General features: G+C 42.6%; 2 protein-coding genes across 4 annotated transcripts in view; one reads left to right on the plus strand and one right to left on the minus strand.

Moving 5' to 3' along the window:
* LOC101016189 (PRELI domain-containing protein 2) overlaps positions 1-3,653 on the minus strand; it is a 214,035-nt gene extending 210,382 nt beyond the window's left edge. The window contains exon 1 of the mRNA XM_017960009.3: positions 3,462-3,653. The gene's annotated coding sequence lies outside the window, so the exon portion shown is untranslated. The remainder of the gene's footprint in view (positions 1-3,461) is intronic.
* The window catches only part of SH3RF2 (SH3 domain containing ring finger 2), a 127,500-nt gene that overhangs the window by 35,672 nt on the left and 70,565 nt on the right, over positions 1-21,263 (plus strand). The gene's annotated exons all lie outside the window — the stretch shown is intronic.

Consider the following 21,263-nt stretch of genomic DNA (forward strand, 5'->3'; position numbering starts at 1 on the left):
GGAGAGTCATGTGGCTTATTTGGTAAAAGGACCTTGAGGGTAAATAGGGTCTTGTAGAGCTGGGCTGGCAGTGTGCAATACCCTGATCCTAGTTTGAGTTCCATGAGGGAAGAACTTTGTTCTTTTTGCTGTTGCAGTCACAGTACCAGGCCCACAAGTAGACAGGAGAGCTACAAGAAGAACCAAGGTATGAACCTTGCCTTTAAGGTCTACTGGAGTGAGACAGACATGTAAACATGCAATTTAAATGCCGTATAATGAAGCCTATGGCTAGGGAAGGAAAGGGAAAGACACCTGACCCGTGCTTGGGAGTCAGGAAAGGCTTTCTAGAGTAAATGACTCCTCAACTGGGACTTGAAAGATGATGAAGAATTAGCCAGTTGAAAAAATAAAAGTGGTTTCAGAGCAGAGGAACAGCATGTACAAAGGCTCTAAAGTAAGACAGAACTCAGAAATCAGAGGCAGAAAGGGAAACAATGAAGCTAAAGAAGTTGGCAATGACCCTTAAGCCAAATTAAGGGGTCTGGACTTTATCTTGGGGACAGTGGGGGAGACTGCTAAAGAGTTCTGCATGGGAAAATGATATGATCATTTCAGAACTGGGCATTTTCAACAGTGTCTTCCACACCACCCAAAAAAAACAGTGAGTCAGAAACCAGTTGAACTTCCCACAAAAGTAAGTCTTTTGAGGCTCTTTCACTCTTTCAAGTTCTGAGTCATTTATGCAGTGGATATTGAAATGTCCCAAAACAGGTTTATCCTTTTAAGAAGAATGAGAAGTCATAGAATTCTCTGTTGGCCCATATAGGAAGAAAGAGACAGTGCTTCCATTATGCCATAAAAATGACTGCAGCTTCCCTATGTCTTTCTCCAAGGATTCTTGAGCCCATTCAACCAAATTCAATTCTATTCTTTGTGGGTTTTTTATTTTTGTTTTTGACCTTAAGACAAAATAGTTTTCTCCTAAATAGTTCAGTAAGCGATATATGGAAGTGGTTCTACTGCATTTTCTACTTAGACATGTGATTTTATTATGGAGCTTGTGAATGAGTGGAAAGAGATGAGGAAGAATTATGGAAGTTGTGAATGAGTAAAAAGGGGTGAGGGAGAACTGGAAAAGAAGGGACACTCATTTTCCATGCTGTGTAACAAATTATTGCAAATTTAGAGGCATAAAACAACACACACTTATTATCTCATAGGTTCTGTGGATCAGGAGTCTGACACAGTCTAGCTGAATCCTTTGCCATCAAGAGGTTGGCCAGGGTAGGAGTCTCATCAGGAGGCTCAACTGAGGAAGGGTTCACTTCCAGGCTTGCTCAGGTTGTAGTCAGAACATTTCCTTGTGGCTGTAACACTGAGAACCCAGGCTTCTTGCCTGCTGTTGGCTAGAAGCTGCCTTCAGTTCCTAGAGATTATCCTCAGCTCTTTGCTGTGTGACCTCCTAACACAGCCACTTCTTCAAAGCCAGCAAGGGAGAGAATGTCTAGCAAGACGGAATCTTATATAACATGAATTAATCATAGGGTAGTGATATCTCATCACCTTTGCTATGTTCCATTGATTAGAAACAAGTTCCAGATACCACCTACATTCAAGGAGAAGGAATTTCATGGGGGCATGAGCACCTTTGGTCATGGTAGAGATCACGGGGGCCACCTTAGAGTCTGTGTGCCAAAGATGGATATGAAGGGAAGGAAAAGAAGAGAGCAAGAAAATAAAAATAAAGGGAGAAGAAGAATGTATCTATAGCATTTATTAACCATATATTATGTGCAAGGTACTGTGCCAGTTATCTTCATATGCATTTTATTATGTAATCTTTCTCCAAACCCCATGTGGTAGGTGTTACCATTATAACCATTTACAAAAAAAGAAAACTCGAATTCAGAGACGTGAAGCAAGTTTCCTGAGGTTGTACAGTGCAAAAAGTAAAACTAGGAGTCACACTTGTTTCTACTAGACTCTATAGCCTAACCTTTACCTACTACACTTTAAGAGAGGTGGGAGAAGGAAGAGAAAAGGAGAAAAGGAAAGATGGGGAAATGAAAGCTAACAGAGCTTCAAAACATATGCAAAGTTATTCCTAAAAGAGATGACAATCAATAAGGAAATGTGTAGGTCTACAATATATTGAATTGGTTTTCCCAAGAACCACCCAATTAAAAAAATAGAATCTAGAACTGAAGCCTGTGGGACCACAGATGAGTCTCATGTGTCTGAACTCTTTTCTGGCCAACCTGAGTTTCAGAACCTGGAGCCAAACACTACAGCCAAGCTGTGTCCAGAACCTTGGAGACACCTGGCTCATCCAGGCAGTGCCCTACACGCATGTTCTGCCAAGCTTCTGTGGGAGCACATCTGGGCCCAGGCAGCCAGGCCAGGGCCTGGGTTTGTTTTTCATGGCTCATTTACAATGTCCTGTTCTATTTCTGTACACTGCATCCTTCCCAACTGACACCGGAGCTCAGTTTCCCAATAGCCACTTTAACAAAATGGCTCCAAAAGTGCCACTCAGCATTAGTCGTTGGAAACTAGACTTTTCCAACATTTACTCTAAGAGGGCTGGTTGAATATGGCACATCCTTGACTCCTCTTAATTGGCCAAGTCTCTTGTCTTAGAGGAGCAGCTGCAGACATCACGGGAAGCCTCCTCATGCAGACACAAGGTGACTCACAGCAGTGAGAGGAAAGAAAGGTATTTGGATATCAGATCCCCCTTCTACCAAGTGAGGAGAGGCAGGTGTGCTAGTCCCAGCTCCCACCCCAACAGCCTGCACTCTTTGACTTGGTAACGGCCCCAGCTGATTCCCTCTGTGCACTTCCAAGCCCATCTTTCCAGAGTGGGAGGTGAGCAAGATCATCTGTGATCTTGGTGGTTCACAGTCAACCCTGCTAGAGTCTAACCAAGCAATTAACCGTATTAAGTTCAAACTTAAACACGGGGCCACTGGACCCTGGGCAGAGAACCAAAGGAAAGAGAAGATGTTGAATCATTCCCCTACCTGGGGCAGTGCCTAGCTGTGGAGCTGCAGGGCTGTAGACAAATCCCTGCTCTGTGCCTCACGTCCCTTATCTGTAAACTGGAGATAATTAGAGGCCCTGCCTCATGGATTGTTGTAAGGCTTAGATGAGATAGTACATTAAGACACAGTATCAATTAACCAATAAATGTTACTTACAGTAGGCACTCAATAAAAGATCAATGGTGTTGCCTCACATACATCATTATACAGCTTGCATAAGATAATGACAGGTCACATACACACCAATGGAGAATCTTCTTTTGCAACGAGGTGGGTTTTTAGTAAATATTTGTGGAACATTAATCGACTTAGAATATTGAACAACTACAATAGAGAAGCCACTTCACATAATGCTACATAAAGAGGAATAATTAACAAATGCAGGATATTGCAGGGGAAAGAGGCCAGGATTTGGCCTCAGACCCCACCACTTACATATCAGCTGTGTGACCGTAGGCAAGTTAGTTCACCTCCTTGAGCTTCCAGTTCTTCACCTGTAAAATGGTAGTAATACCTGCCTCATCAGCTGGTTGTAACGACTGAGTGAGTTAATGTATCTAAATGCACTGTAGCCCAGTTCCGGACCCACAACAAACTCAATAAATGGTGACTTTTATTAGCTATTTTGCAAACTAATGGAATTAAGAAGGAAAAACAAAAAAGGGGGTTTTGGAAATGTACTTGCCTAAAGGCTAAAACACTGACTGTCGCTTGGAAACCACCTAGTAGTTTCACTCCCTAAATTGAAAGAAAGAATGCCTCATTCAAGTGCCTGATTAGGAATTTGAATAATCTAGTTCTAACTAGAAAAGTCAAGAAAAACGGAAGGTATCAGTCATTGACTGATAGAATATCTGAGCTGGATAGAATCTTAGACCATATTGACCGGAAGTGACATAGCCACTGTCACATAGCTAGCCCAGGCAAGATTAGAACATGATACAAAACCTTGCATGTCTAAGCCATCGATTAACAGCTGGGCTTCCTAGCCAGTTCTCCCCCATGGTTCTCAGTTAAAGGTCATTTGACACCATATAGAGGTCACCCACTGTGTGGGCAAATCCTGTGATCTCAATTAGAGCCTGTATAATAAGGCATGTTGGAAGAGGAAGTCCTTCTAAGACTCACTCATGCAGTCTCCCCTTCCCCCGAGTCTGGCTCATGCCCTTATTTGTCTATACACACTCTAGGCAAAGAAAGAAATTGTTACAGTGAAATGCACTCATGTGATCATGCCAGCTCATGACCTCAGCCAGCCCACACCTTCATCTCATTTACAGATGGAAAAACTGAGGCTTGGTGAAAGTTGCATTGGCAGAGGCCAAGCAAGGGGGAGCTGGGGCAAGAACAATATCTTCTGATTCCTAGTCCAGGGCTCTTTTTCTTAGGCCCAACTACCTCCTGCACATGCTAAAACAAAAGACAAGGAAAGCTATAGTCGCTTATCACCTACACTTTGTTCTGACATATATGGTTACTATTTTTCCACAGACCATGAGGAAGGGAACTAACAGTTATTGAACACCAATCATATACTATTGATGCCTTGCTTACATTAATTCTTATCACATACAGTAATCAAAGCTAGTACCTATTGAGTACTTACTATATGCCAGGCACAGTTCTAGGGCCTTTACATGTATTTGTGCAAGGTTCCCAGCCAAGAAAGTACTCTGTAGGCTGAATTCAGCTCTGCTGAAATGGGACCACATCAGCCCCATGGTAAGAGTGCCTTTTCAGGTAACTCCTGTGCTCAAAAAGATGCCCTTTCCAAATGTACACAAAGACAGGTATGGACATGTGGTGGGTCTTACAGTGTCCCCATATGGCTGGTCCTATTACCATCAGCTTGCTGAGATGTCACAGCTAGTTTGTGGTAGAGGCAGGACTTGAACCCAGGATTTGGCCCTTAGCTCACATTTAGCCTTCCCAAGAAGCAGCTTGAGATAGGCTCTAATGCTACATACACATATACCTCAAGCACAGAAATTCTAACTGCCTTGTTCCCTAACGTAGCTCCTGTATCTAGAACAGTTTTGGCACACACAGGCAGTCAGTAAATTTTGTGGACTGATTGATTGACCCCTGTTTCACAGATGAGGAAATTGTGTGTCAAAAAAGTTAAATGACTTGCTTAAGGTCACACAGATAGAAAGTATAGATGGGATTTGAAAGCAAATCACTGACTCTAAAACCCTTGTTCTTTCCAAATTAATATCCTGTCATTCATACGCATTTGTTGAGATTCTTACACACTAATTGTGTGCTCAGGAACATAGGGCCAGAAATATTTGTAAGATTTGGTTCCTACTCTCAAGAAACTGGGATTCCAATTATCTGCAAAAAATCATATTCCTAAAATCAGATACCCTAAATGAAAGCAAGTCCATATGGTATAAGCCCTTGGTACATTTTAAGCCAAGGGTACCTTTCCTATCTCCCAAACCTAAGATTATAAAAGTGGCCACCAGAGCCCTCACCCTGGTCTATTCCTTCTACATCACTGGCCAGCACATTCATAGAACCTGGTTGCAGGGATAAGTCAAATCTCTGCAAACTTGGGATGGCCAACGCCCCGCCCCACCTTAGCTTCTCTAGATTCCTTTGCAGCGATGTCCACAGGGTATTTTATATATGTCTTCATGCCCTCCTGCTTCATCTACTCCACATGCCCTATCTAAGTGTTTGTGAAAAATGAAATACTTAAGTTAGAAAACCAGACTTAGCAAGTTGCACTTCCAAAAGCAGCAATCATTTCAGTAAATAAACATGTTCTGATTGAGAACATTCATTCAGGGTTTACCTCATTTTCCTTCCTGGTTTTGTTTTCTACAATATTTAGGAGGCAGGAGGTGGTTAGGAGGGTGGTTTTAAGAAAAAAACAAAACAAAACAAAACAAAAACCTCTAAATTCATTAGTTGAATTCCACCAGACTGTGTGAACAATCTCATAATAATCCTACATCAATACCAGAGAAGTTGTAACTAGTTCACTTAGGGTAATTATAGGGCAGCTTTCTGCCAGGTTTTAAAGATAGACTTTGAAATCTTCCTTTTTTCATTTGCCTCCTGCTGTGTGTGGGGACAGGCCCTGGCTCCTGGGATACCCGCCAGAGCTAAGTGGGGGCCAACTGGAGAAACAGGCACCAAGATTGGGTTCCTGTTCTTCTGTGCTCAAACTTCTGGGAACACAGATATCCTACCAAAATGGTCACCTGTGAAAAACTCGGGGCCTAGAATCTAAATTCTGTTGGAAAAGAACTCAAAAGTCCTGGCCCTAAGTAAGATTATGGCAAGGTTTATAGCACAAAACTTCAGATTTTGCACTAGAACAATGGTTCCCAAAGTGTGGTCCCCAGACCAGCAGGATTACTGTCACCTGGCGGAACTGGCTAGAAATGCAAATTCATGGGCCCCACCCCAGACCTACTGCAGAAGAAACTCTTGGGGTAGGACCCAGCAATGTATTGCAACAAGCCCTCCAAGTGATTCCAATGCACCCTAAAAATTTGAGAATCACTGTCAAGGGACGTGACATTAAAGAGCCTTTCCAGGAGATAAGAGTTACTTTTAAAGAGGGCTTTATTCAAACAAAGCATATCTACAAATATCCAGACAAGACCTTTGGAATTAGCTAGAACTAGTCTCTGCCACGGTGAGCCATGGGGCCCCAGATAAGTTATCTTACTGCTCTAAGTAGTGGTGTGCTGGTAAATGTTTAACAAGTGGCTCTGTGGGGGAAGTGGGTTTGCTCATTTTCACGGCAGAAATACCCCATCATGGCTACTTTCAAACTATCAACCTGATGTCGGCCAACTCCAAAAACTTGTGAAAATTTAACAATTGGCTTTCACAAGCCCATGGAAGCTGGCTCCAGCACACCACTGTCTCTAAGACTCAGTTTCTTCATCTGTCACATGGATGAATAATAGTGTTTACCTCTTAGGGAATTGTTGGAAGGTTGAAGTGAGAAAATGATAGTGGACTTTTATTGAGTATTTATATCTATCCACCAGGCACTTAGTATGCATTATTCACTGACTTCTCAAAACCATACAATAGGTAATGATATTCCTTCCATTTTATACATGAGGAAGTTGAGCTGAAGTAACTGGTCCAAAGTGACACAGCGGCAAGTGGGAGAATCTGAATTTACTCCAGAGCCTCTAAGGCAACAGGGACATTAGCCCAATGCTCAGCACGGGTCAACGCTCAGTAATTGGGAGCTATTATCATAAGATAAACTTCTGAAACGTGCCCTACTTTGGAAGTAGGGATGAACAGTGTGTGTTGGATGAAACCTCTCTGTCCCAGAAGACACATTCATTTTCTTCTAGGAGAAAGGGCAAGGGTGCCTGATGGGAGGACCAGCTGTTGATTATTCATAGTAACAAGTGACAAAAGTTGAAGCTAATTGACATCCACTGGTAACGAGGCAGTTGTAAACTCCTCCCCTCCCCAGATCAATTAGGTGTATGTTTTTTGAGGCTTTATCTTTGTGTACACATACACATATGTATTTTGTATCGGATCAGAGTGTACATATTTTTTTGCAACTTGCTTTTCTTTTAAACCTGAGACTAGATCATGAATCTTTCTCATGACAGTCCACACCAGTCTATCTCATTCTCGCTAAAGCTGCTTAGCATTCCACAGTAGTTACTTGCTATCGTTTATTTAATCCACGACAGAAGGACACTTAGGCTATTTCTAATTCTTCACTATTATAAATGATCCTGCACTCCACGATCTTTTACATAGATTCTAGCATATGTCTATGGGAGAAATTCCTAAAACTAGGATTTTTAGGATTTGTAAGTCAAAGAAAACACATAATGTAAATCTTGACCAATGTACCCAGTTACTCCTCACTGTGAAATTTTAAGCTCCCAATATTCAAGGAAGGGGCTTTTTGCCCATACTGTCACACCAACATTAGGATTATTCTGATGATTTGATTGTTCAAACTTCTTATAAATATTTCTAAATATAAAAATAGAGAAAATAATAATAATGAATGCTTATATACCTATCACCCAGCCTCCACAATTATCAACATAAGGTCAATCGTACTGCATCTATATCCCATTCACTTCCTCCCGCTACCGGATGAAACTGAGGCAAAGCCCACACATCATACTCTTTCATTGGTAAATACGTCAGGAGCTGCCTCTAAAAGATGAAGATTCTATTTTTTAGCATAACCTCAACACTATTATCACATCTAAAAATTTCTTGATGTCTTCACATATGCAGTCAGTGTCCAAATTTCCTCAATGGCTTCATGATTTTTTTTCTTTTTTCTTTTTTTGAGACAGGGTCTCGCTTTGTCACCCAGGCTGGAGTGCAGTGGCATGATCATGGCTCACTGCAGCCTCAGCTTCCTGAGCTCAGGTGATCCTCCCACCTCAGCCTCCCAAGTAGCTAACACTGCAAGCATATACCACCACACCCAGCTAATTTTTTTGGCTACTTTTTGTAGAGACAGGGTCTCACCATGTTGCCCAGGCTGGTCTTGAATTCCTAGGCTTAAGTGATCCTCCCACCTCAGCCTCCCAAAGTACTGGAATTGCAGGCATGAGCCACTGCACCCAGACGGTCTCATAATTTTTTGATGGTTTGTTTGAATCAGGATTCAGCAAGGTCCACACATTGCAGCTGGCTGATAAACTTCCTAAATCTCTTAAGCTCTAGGTTCCCCCATACACATACCTCCTCTTGCTTTTTCCCATGCAGTTTATTAGAGAGATTGGGTCATTTGCCTTGTAGTTTCCCACTTTCTGAATTTTTCCTATTGCGTCCCTGTGTTGTTATTTCACATGTTCATCAGTCTCTGTGTTTCTTGTAAGTGATAGTTAGATCTTGAACTATGCTGTCTAACACAGTAGCCACTAGCCACATGCAGCTCTTCAAATTTAAATAATTAAAAATAAATAGAATTTGAAATTCCATTCCTCAGTCACACTAGCACATGGCACATGTTCAATAACCACAGACGGGCAGTGGCCGCTGTATTGAAGAGCATAGAATAGCACATTTCCACCACGGCAGATAGTCTTATTGAACAGCAGTGCTTCTGGAGGCATCATGGAATCCTCTGATAATTGTTAAATTATTTTTTCTCATATGCGCTTGAGAACAAAGCTGAACACCCTGAAGTCTGCATTACTTGTCTGTATTGCAGGCTTACGTAATGTAAGGGAAGTAACTAATGTGTGGCAGACTCTACTTCTGCCTGTTTTAAGTGGCAGTGGCTGTATTTACAGAAGATGATTAAGTATTTGCATGAGTGCCTCAGGTATGTATGACATTCTGTGGTGACAAAAGGTCAGCAGCTCCGCAGCATGCAAAGCAGCCCGACCCTTTCCTAGCCTCCTAGGGGGAAAGTGGAGGGAATCCATGCTAATCCGTAAGGCTCAGTCTTGCAATGATTATAGGACATGCTGGTTCCAGGATATTCATAAACATTGATCCTCTCATCAAGGTGCAGGTGCTTCTGGAGGCTTCTTCCTGACTATATCTTTGTCTTGGCATGCAGGTAATGAGTACATTTCATAGCACACCAAACAGGTTTCTCAGCTTGCTTCTGTGACACTTTGCAAAGCCGAGGATCCATGTCAAGAGAGAGGAGGCGAACACCTGCACCCAGCCCACAGAGAAGTCTGGCTGACCATGCATTCTAGCAGGAGCCTCCCCTCATTCTTGAAAACCTTAACCAATCTATGAAGAAATTGGTATTTGGGGGTTCGGGTAGGACATATTTGGAAATTTTGAAATTAAGACCATCATTCATGGATTCATTCCTTCTCACAATATTGGGCCAGACACTGCACTAGGCACTGAGATTAGTGGTGGGCTGGGTAGAAGTTTCTGTCCTCACAAAGTTTACAGTCGGTGAAGGAGGCAGATAAATAAGCAAGCCACTTCAACACCACTGGTCAAATTCCACCATGAGAGCACGTGAGAGCATCAAAAAAGCACATGGAAACCTGACCCTGACATGGACATTTGGGAATGTGATATTTAAGCTGAGATCTAAAAGATAAGTGGCGATTGGGGAGGAGAGGGAGAGGGTGGAGTGTAGTAAGAATATTCTTAAGATCTATTCTAGATCTTAAGAATTCTAGATCCACCAAATAGGCATAATACCCCACAATGTCATGATTAGAGCCCAGTGACATAGCAGATGCAAAAGAATACACTGTATCCTAAAATCCCAGTTGTAGAAAGGCAATGGTGCTAGCCAGAAGCAATCTTTCACTCTGGAACAAGTGTGAATTAGAGAGCTAGGTAGTGGTGTTTTGGAGCCAGCTTCTACCAGCTCTTAGGAGGCAATAGGGCACATCTCTTCCCAACTTCACATTCAGCAATGTCTGTTGGTAGCCAAAATAGGAGTATTTATACCAGGGAAATTGGCAAATGCTACAAACCAGAGCCTTTTTTTTTTTTTTTTTTTTTTTTGAGAGCTCACTTACCACCTTTTATTGAGTGAGGGTGAAAGCAATGAGAAGAGTAGAACCCCAGGGCAGCAGTTATTAAGGAATGTCCACTCACAACAAAAACAAGAAAGTCTTGGCATGATTTTCAAAGAGTGACCATATAACTCTTTCTGCCATTTGTAACAGGCCCACCCAAAGCCTCAGGGATGAAAAGAGGAAGACTCCTTCATGCCAATTCATTCCCAGACAAGCCAGATGAGTATCAATGGCACCCAGCTCATGGAAATGAGATTGGAGCCTCTCAGATCAACAGCTGCTGAGAGCTACTTTCTTTGGCTCATGAGGCCAGCGATAAATTGAGTTTCAATGTTCTGAATAGGCAGAAAAAGATACCTCCTTGCTCTCTCCTGTTCCCTTTGCTGGAGCTGCCAGCTGGCACTTTTTGTCACTCATCATGGTTGCCTGCAGTGGCGATTATACACGCAGTGCAGAGGGCATGTGGGAAAGAAAAAGTCTTCAACAAGTGAGAGTCTCCAAGGCAAGTACCCACTGGAAAAACTGGGATGTAGATATAGCTGAAGGCATGTTTTAAATTATGGAGCCTTTTTAAAGGATGGCCCAGAAAAATACTATATTTATCTTTGGCTAGCGTGCTTGGATACTCCCCAATCTTGGGGAAATAACTAGTTGGGTATGTTGGAGTTATTTTGTTAAGAGTAGCGTTGACTAAATACCAAAGTTTGGGTTGGATTTAACTGGTATAGTGTGATTTAATATTCATTTATTGATTTACTCATCCATTTGTTTGTTTAACAAATAAATGAGTGCTTACTAGATGCTACTACAATGTAAGTCCCATAAAGGCAGATATTGTGTCTGTCTCATTTATTGTAGGCACTCAGTACTTTTTTATTGAATGAATGAGTGGAAGTAGGGAGTATAAAGATGAATAAGTCATAAGGCTTGCTGCTACAGAGCTCACAATCTGGTGTGCAAACAGACAAGTAAAACAGCAGTTGCAATGCAGGGTGTTGAGTGTTATGATAGGGGAAGTATAGGGTGCAATGGCTCACAAAAAAGGGAGACCCAACCCAGCCTTTGGGGAAGGAGACAGGAAAGGCTTTCTGAAGATAAAGATGCAAAAGACTCAGCGAACAATGCCAAAGATATTGGCACCTATGTAGATATAACCTTATGGAAAAGAAAACTGTCATATATTCCGCCATATCTCATATTCCTAAGGAAGACTTTCGGCTCTATCTCAGAGTGAAAAATGATTGCAAATAACTTCTATAACTCACCCATCAGTGATCTTTTCCATTTCTTGGAGACTTTCAGGAGGTTTTCCTAAGTTCAGACTTTTTGTTGAAAGAAATGACCTTATGTCCAGTGGACAAATGATGTGTGAGTCTTTAGCATGCCTCTGATGCACAGTCACTTGCTCCTTCCATGAAGTTCAGCTCTATAGGCAGGCAGGGCACTTCTTCTCCAAGGTCATGTCTATTTCACTTGGTATAAATGAGAAGAATGCTCTGAATTTTGATTTGAAAGAGGCAAACTTCAGATTTGCAGAAAGTCTTGGTGATTAAAAATCTTGGCTTCAGCCAAGATTTGGCATGGTGGCTCATGCCTGTAATCCCAGCACTTTAGGAGGCAGAGGCGGGAAGATGGCTTGAGCCTGGGAGCTCAAGACCAGCCTGGGCAACATAGAAAGACCCTGTCCCTCCAAAAAATTTAAAAATTAGCTGAACATGTTGGCACATGCCTATAGTCCCAGCTATTTGGGAGGCTGAGGTGGGAGGATCACTTGAGCCCAGGAGGACCAGGCTTCAGTGAGCCATGTTCACACCACTTCATTCCATCCTGGACAACAGAGCAAGACCCTGTCTCAAAAAAGAAAAACGTCTTGGCTTCATGGACCACTGAACTGAGAGGGAAGAAGTTCAACTTCCCAGGGCTTGTGGTCCCCAACAAGGGTCATGCTAGGCTTTTTCCTTTGGTATCACAAAATTAAACTGCAAATAAGTGTAAATATGCACACATACAAACATGTAAACCTTAAAAGATGGAGATTAATTAAGAAGTAAACTACTTGAAATCAAGATGTAACTTTTTGACAATTGAGGACAAGCCCAGCCCCTTCAGATCTTCTCTTCCAGGTCATTTTCCCCAAGGGCCTGGGAGTATTTACAGTTACTTCATTCCTCACACAACAGCCTATCAGGCTGTGGCACCTTTACCTCACTGGCAATTTTGAGGAGGACCACATACACGAAAGTGGAGAGAATAATCAACTCTGCAGAATAATGAAAAGCAGAGAATGTAATGAACTGCCTTCAACCCATGACTAAAGTTTCAACAGTTATTACCATTTTGCCAATTTGATTTCATCTCACCTGTCACCTTTATTTCTGATGTATTTCAAAGACACTCCTGGAGCTTTCATAATTCACCTTTAAAAAGCTCTGGGTCTGGTACAGTGGCTCATGCCTATAATCCCAGTACTTTGGGAGGCTGAAGAGGGAGCCCAGGCATTTGAGACCAGCCTGAGCAATATAGCAAGACCCCATCTCTACAAAACAAAAATAAAAATTAGCTGGGCCATGGCGGCATGTGCCTGTAGTCCTGGCTACTTTGGAGGCTGAGGCAGGAGGATCTCTTGAGCGCAGGAGTTTGAGGCTTCAGTGAGCCATGATTGCACTGCTGCACTCCAGCCTGGGCAACAGAGCAAGACTTGTCTCAAATAAATAAATAAATGTCTGTTATCTTTAGAGTTGGGAAGAATGGTAAAACTCATCTTCTTCACTTTGCAGTTGAAGAAACAGGCCCAGAGAGGTTCAGTGCCTCACTCAAGGACACAGTGTGTAAGTTGTGAATCACGTTCAGGGACCACCTCCAGCCCCCAGGCCAGCTGGTCGCATTAGGAGAAGCTCCACGTCATTAGTCATTCCTCCTTCAGCTCCAAAAACCTCTCAGAGGAGAAAGCCGGGGTAGAGCAACCAGAGCTTTGCTTTTCCTCTAAGCCAGGGGAGAAGTAGTGGTGGGAGGGTTGTTTGACTCACTTTTTCTCACTCTGCATGGTGTATTTGGCTCAGTTTCTCAAACCATATGGAAAAAGACTCACCCACCACGTGCCACACCTATTGGAAAAGCTCATTCTGGAAAGGGGGATAATGAAAGAGGGCAGAATTGCCTCCCAGGCCGAATGAGATGGCGCTTTTCCTCATCCTTCAGGCTCCCACGTACCCCTTGCCCTTCTCCACAGGTGCCCTGTGCCCTGGTGGAGAAGAGATGGTGAGGGAAATGTTTTACTTCCTTGGGGAGTTCAGTCCTATCCCATTGAACAGCTCTGGGCATTGGCATCTAGCCCATTTCAAAAACAATCCCAGGCTATTTATTGAGAACCAGCTTAGGTTTGGAGCCAGGGATATGGCTCTAGATATATCTTGGATTACCTCCTAGGACAGGGAAATGAGATCACCCCAAAGAAATCTCAGGGAAATGTTTGGAGGGAAAAAGGAAAATATGCCAGTGGCAGCCCTGAAAAGGCACTGCTGACTATAAGCAGCTCTTTCTCTGCCCATGTGGTATAAACTCCTGCTTCCTTCCCTTTTCCCTGCTGCAGAACCCCTGGAACTGATGGAGGAGGGACCAAGAGATAAAGGCTGGCATATTCTCAGTGTTTGATTAATATTTACTTGAAGGAGGAAGGAAAGGATGTCATACCCACAGACTCAAAGTGGCAGGAGTTAGGTAAAGAAGAAAAATTGAGCCTATGATGTCTTAGCATTCTACCAAAGACTGGAAGAAGAGAGGCCACAGCAAAAGACTGAGGGGAGAGAAAGAGAGAGATACTTGCTAATATAGTCCAGGAATGAGAAAACAGTAAAATATTCTTCTTTTTTTTAAATTTTTTCCATAAGTTATTGGGGTACAAGTGGTGTTTGGTTACATGAGTAAGTTCTTTAGTGATGATTTGTGAGATTTTTGGTGCACCCATTACCCGAGGAATATATACTGCACCTTATTTGAGGTATTTTATCCCTCGCACCCTTCCCCCGAAGCCCCCAAAGTCTATTGTATCATTCTTATGCGTTTGCATCCTCATAGGTTAGCTCCCACATATCAGTGAGAACATACAATGGAGAAAACACTCAAATACATAGAGAAACACGTAACAAAAGTCACACAACATAATAGAATTTCAAATACAAATAAGCAGCTAATAAAGAGAATCTTCCCTACGTTGGGTTCCTTCCCGTCCCTCGAGTCTCTGACCTCCCTTGAGGTCATAACATCATTCTTTTCCTTCATAGCATTTACTCCAGCCTGTAATTATATATTTATTTGTGTGTTTATAAGTCTGATCTTTGTTTCCCCAACTAGACTGTAAGCTCCATGAAGGGTCTTGAACATACCTGGCATGGTTGGCACTCAAAAATGTTTGTTGAAAGCAAAAAAGGAATGAATGACGAGTAGAGCTGGGAAGTCAGACCAGAAGCTATCACAGCAGGCCTATTACCCCTCTCTCCTAAGCATCCTTATTTATCGAGCACTTATTCTTTTCCAGGCATTCCACTAAGTACTCTACATTGTTTATCACATTAATCGTCTCCAAAGCCATGAGGAAGTGTGCTCAGGGGTCCCAAGACCACCTTCACTTTCAGTGATTCACTAGAAGGGCTCACAGAACTCAGCAAAGCCATTATACTCATGGTTATGGTTTATTCCAGTTAAAGAATATAAGTTAAAGTCAGCAATGGAAAAAGGCACATTAGGGCAGAGTCCAGGAGCTTCCTTAAAGCTTCCAGTTGTCCTCTCCCTGTGGAGTCATGCAGACAGCATTTCTTTTTACCAGAGACTTGCTGTCCAGGATTTTACTGGAGATTTCATTGTTTGATGACATTTACCATCTCAGACCACCCACGTGGCTGCCCTCAGTCTCCAGCCCCTCCAGAGGTCAAGCTTCTACTGTTTGGCCCAAAGCCCCCCACCATAAATCACATTGTTAGTTTAGACTATCTCGTGTGACCCAAGGCCTCCAGGTAGACAAAGTCTCTCTGATCAGCCAAAATATTCTAAGGACTTAGAGGTTATCTCCCAGGCAAGAGCCAAAACTATTGTCAGAATATACAGGGTTTGGATAACCCAGACTCGCTGAGTTTGCTGCACAGGGAAATAATAGTATTAGCCCCAATTTTTGGATGATCCAAACTAAGGATCAGGGATGCTAAATGATTTGGCCAAATTTACAAAAGCCAGAATGCAAACCAACATCCCACGTGATTCTAACATATGTGTTCCTGACTATTGCATCCTAGTACCTCTCCTGAAGTAAAATTTTCTATGAAAAAAAAAAAAACAAAAACAAAAAAAAAACAAAAACAAAAACTCATGCAGAGTTTCTTCTAAAACTGGTCTCAAATCTGAATGTCGGATTTAGGGATTTCCACTTGGTAAGATCACCGTGAGCTTTCTGCTGATCTCAAGCACCCCAGCAGTGGATCATCTGGGATCTGCCAAGGCCAGGTGGATCTGATCCTCCTGTTGGGTGAGCACTGGTGTTTGCGTAGTGTCTCCCTCCTCACCAGAGAAGAGAAAACATACACAAGGGCTAACCACCACTTTCTAGTTACTAATTGCTCCATTTCTCCCAACAAATCTGCTCCAGAAAGATTATCACTATGAGTGAGGGAGGAAAGGTGGCTTCGTTGGTTAAGCAGCAACTACAAAGTTAGGGTACAGTACAATTTTTGACCCTTTACCTCATCCGTAGAGTGAACTCACAGGGAAGTTACATTTCCCTTGCCCAGCATTCCCAAGACACGTGGGCTCTTCCTGCAAAGTGCCCCAGATGCAATTATGCAAATCACATTCACAAAATAAAACTTCTGAAAAGCGAGTCAGCAAAGAAACCTGTGTGACTTTGCTGATTCAGTGATGCCTAACCTTATTTGAGTATGTAACCTTTGTGTGTGTGTGTATAACACCAAATCATTAAAATTGGGGGGTGTTTAGAAAATATGATGAAAACAATCCTTCTTTTCCCTAGCTCATCCAATAGATCTCCACTTGAATAATTATTATCAACCATATGTATGAACCTTGCATGCATTCTATGTATCTGAGAACAGTAATTCTTGAAGGTTTTCAGAGTAATTCACTCATTCATTCATTCACCGAGCATTTCTTAAACACCTACTTGTGTACAGTGTTCAAAGATAGAGAGGCAGAGATGCTTGAGACACAAATCCTGAATTATCCAGCAGCAGAGAACTTAACCTGGGAAATGACAAATAACTTGGGTCAAAGGCCAGGATGGTGTTGGTTTTGGGCTCCATTCTCCAGTGATGGGCAATCTCATGACCAACTCAGGGAAGTAAACCATTGATAAGCCATTAGCTCAGCATATTGATGTTGGTCCCACCTGATGCGAGGAGTAGAGAGAACCAGGCCAACCTTTCTAAATTGGTGGGAAGCATTTCCCGGGTGTGTCAAAGAGCTCGTTACACAGTAGCAGGTTGAGTTCTCATCTCAGCTCTGCTTTTTCCCTTGTGTGTGTCACTGTGGTGATTCTGCTCCCCTTGCATTCCTTTTCTCTTATCCTGTTATCAGCCTATACCTCCCTTTATTTTTAAAATTGGAAATAAAGTCAGGACTCACTGGCAGCTGAACCTCCTGCTGTTTCTGAATATTGCTATTGGAATATTACATTGTTATGAAGTTTGTTGTTTCTGTGTTTCAAATATATACTAGTTAGGACTGGTCCAGTTTCAGGTGTCAAAAAATAACTCCAAGTAGTTTAAGTAATCAACAGTAAATTGGGGATATAGACAATTGGAGAGCTCATCTCACTGAATAACCTTCAGGCACCATTTAATCTAGGAGTTCAAATTTTATTGTCAGGGCTCTAGCTATCTAGTTACCTATCTAGCTTGCTATATCTAGTTCTGTTGCCTTCTACAGCTTCTTTCAGGAAAGCGCATCTACTGGTTGGGAAATATCACCAATATTATAGCCAACGTTGAACTACACCATATTGCACTGGTGGTCCAAGGTCCACAACCTGAACGCTCATAATTCAAAAGCAATAGAGATTATTTCTCAGTGTCTATATATCAAATCTCAGAGAAAAATACTAATTATCCCTGATTGAGGTACATGCCTCGTCACTGTGCTGAGGGTTTGGGATATTCTAACGGGCCAGCCTGGCCCACGTACCCTTGTGTGTATGATGTGGCCAGGGTGAATAACCTGCCCATCAGAAGGTAAAGAGAGAACAGGTGGTTCCTTACAGAAGGGGATGCTTGGCAAAGCAATAACATAATTTTATTACTAAAGAGTCTGCAAGCTCTTGTCTCTGAAGCCTATGCATTATCTTTCTATCAAAATCATGCCTCTTGTGGCTTCCAGACTCTACTGAGGAGACAAATGAATAGGCGAATTACAGGAGCATAGAGTCTTGAGTTTTAATATCAGAAAAGGAAAGCTTTTTAGGTATACACAAGGAAAAAGAGTTTGGTGATGATCTGACTGTGAGATCTCCACACAAACTTTATCCCTGTGCCTTCTCACCCCTGCATCTATAGAGACAGAAAACAGTGATGGGTGAGAAAAGCTATTGCTAACAATACAACAGGTGAGAGCTGATGTGGAACTTGGAATCTTTTTCCCTTGAGAGAGCAGTGGGGGACTGGATAGAATCAACCAGCTGAGTCTCTTCAGGTGCTTAACTTTTATGTGAGAGCTCTAGAGTTCAATAATTCATGCTATTACAGCCAGCAGCAAGCAAATTGCATTCACATTCAATTCAGATTTTGATTACAAAACAGAGCCCCAAATGAGTTTTATGATGGAAAAACATGCTAGGTGACTTCAGCTGGATGGCAGACAATGAGAATGGTTAAAAGCACCCAGGCTTTCAGGTCAAATGTGCCTCAGCCAATCTTGGATCTGCCATACACTGGCTGTGTGACCTTGTTTGGTGACATTTCCCATCTCAGAACTTCTGTTTCCTCATCATAAAATAGGGTAATACCACCTACTTCATAGGGTTTTGAGAGCATATGAATGAAATAATACATGGAAAGTGCAGTAGTGCAATAATGTAAGAAAAATGTCTGTGGCCTGGCAGAACCCCAATAAATGTTAATTTCCTTTCCTCTTCAGAGTCATTCACTCTCTCCCTCTCTCTTCCCCTCACTCCACCCCTTCCTGCTTCCCTCTACCCTGCTTTGCACTATGGAAGCCAATGTTTTCTGTGAGTATGAACATAGAAATGAGACTACCAGAGGAGGGATTATTCAAAATGGAGAGAAACAAGAAAGAGGGTCTTCTTGTTAAAAATAGAATCTATATATAATTCATTCCCACAATATTTATTTATGTTGAGGGGAGATGGAGAAAAGATGAAAATAGGCAATTAGTACTATTTTAGGGTTTCAAGGTTTAGGCATCTTCAAAGCAATTTGAGCATTTTGTGCAATTTTAGTTTAATATATTCTCTCAGTAAGTCATTAAAATATGCAAGCTACTTGCATGGCAAATATCTTTCAGAAAAAATAAAAGAAAGAAAGAAAGCTAGCAATTTACAAAGCCTATGTCAAAACTCCATTCATTGCCCCCATTTGAGTTAGAATAAGATATAGCTTAGACTTTCAGTAGCATCAAACTTGGTGAGGGAGCTTGATAAAAATGCAGCTACTTGAATCCCACTCCAAGAGATTGTGATCAAATCAGTCAGGGGTGGGATCAAGGCATTCGCATTTTTAACACCTCCCAGATTCTCATACAGGGAAACCACAGATTATATTTTAAGAAACAGGCCTGGCGCAATGCCTCATGCCTAGAATCCTAGCACTTTGGGAGGCTGAGGAGGGTGGATCACTTGAGCTTAGGAGTTTGAGACCAGCTTGAACAACATGGTGAAACCCCGTCTCTGCAAAAAATACCAAAAAAATTAGCCAGGCGTGGTGGTACACACCTGTAGTCACAGCTACTTGTGGGGCTGAGGCAGGAAGATCACTTAACCTGGGAGGTTGAGGCTACAGAGGCAAAGACCATAACACTGCACTCCAGCCTGTGTGACAAAGTGAGACCCTGTCTCAGAAAAAGAAAAAGAATTGTAGGCTTGGCTTGGGGATACTGAGTTCAAATCCTAAATTCATTATTTTCTAACTTGTGAACTTGGGCAACTTTTACTTTTTTGTATTAGTCCATTTTCATGCTGCTGATAAAGACATACCCAAGACTGGGCAATTTACAAAAGAAAAAGGTTTAATTAGACTTACAGTTCCATGTGGCTAGTGAAGCCTCACAATCATGGCAGAAGGCAAGGAGGAGCAAGTCATGTCTTACATGGATGACAGCAGGCAGAGAGAGCTTGTGCAGGGGAACTCCTCTTTGTAAAACCATCAGATCTCGTGAGACTTATTCACTATCATAAGAACAGCATGGGAAAGACTTGCCCCCATAATTCAGTTACCTCCCACTGGGTCCCTCCCACAATATGTGGGAATTCAAGATGAGATCTGGGAGGGGACACAGCCAAATCATATTGTTCCGCCCCTGGTCACTCCTGTATCTCATGGCCTCACATTTCAAAACCAATCGTGTCTTCACAACAGTCCCCCAAAGTCTTATTTCAGCATTAACTCAGATGTCCATAGTTCAAAGTCTCATCCAAGACAAGGCAAATCCCTTTCACCTATGAGCCTGTAAAATCAAAAGCAGGTTAGTAACTTCCTAGATGCAGTGGGGGTACAGGTATTGGGTGAATACAGTCATTTCAAATGGGAGAAATTGGCCAGAACAAAGGAGCTACAGGCCCCATGCAAGTCTGAAATCAAGCAAGGCAGTCAAATCTTAAAGTTTCCAAAATTATCTCCTTTGACTCCATGTCTCACATCCAGATCACACTAATGCAAGAGGTAGGTTCCCATGGTCTTGGGCAGCTTGGATACAGCCCTCCTCCCAGCTGCTTTTCACGGGCTGGTGTTGAGTGTCTGCAGCTTTTCCAGGCACACAGTGCAAGCTGTCAGTGGATCTACCATTCTGGGGTCTGGAGGACAGTGGCCATCTGCTCACAGCTCCACTAGGCAGTGTCCCAGTAGGGACTCTGTGTAGGGGCTCTGACCCTACATTTTCCTTCTGCACTGCCCTAGCAGAGGTTCTCCATGAGAGCCCCACCCCTGCAGCAAAATTCTGCCTGGGCATCCAGGCGTTTCCATACATCTTCTGAAATCTAGGCGGAGGTTTCCAAACCTCAGTTCTTGACTTCTGTGTACTTGTAGGATCAACACCAAGTGGAAGCTGCCAAGGCTTGAGGCTTGCACCCTCTGAAGCCATAGCCTGAGCTCCATATTGGCCCCTTTCAGTCACAGCTGGAGCAGCTGGGACACAGGGCACCAAGTCCCTAGGCTGAACATAGCAGGGGGACCCTGGGCCTGGCCCATGAAACCACTTTTTCCTCCTAGGCCTCCAGGCCTGTGATGGGAGGGGCTGCCATGAAGACCTCTGAGATGCCCTGGAGACATTTTCCCCATCGTCTTGGGAATTAACACTCAGCTCATTACTTACGAAAATATCTGCAGCCTGCAGTGGACTTGAATTTCTCCTCAGAAAATGAGATTTTCTTTTCTATCACATTGTCAGACTGCAAATTTTCCAAACTTTTATGCTCAGCTTCCCTTATAAAACTGAATGCCTTTAACAGCACCCAAGTCACCTCTTGAATGCTTTGCTGCTTAGAAATTTCTTCCACCAGATACCCTAAATCATCTCTCTCAAGTTCAAAGTT

This window comes from Papio anubis, chromosome 5 (genome assembly GCF_008728515.1).
Source record: "Papio anubis isolate 15944 chromosome 5, Panubis1.0, whole genome shotgun sequence".
Classification (NCBI taxonomy): domain Eukaryota; kingdom Metazoa; phylum Chordata; class Mammalia; order Primates; family Cercopithecidae; genus Papio; species Papio anubis.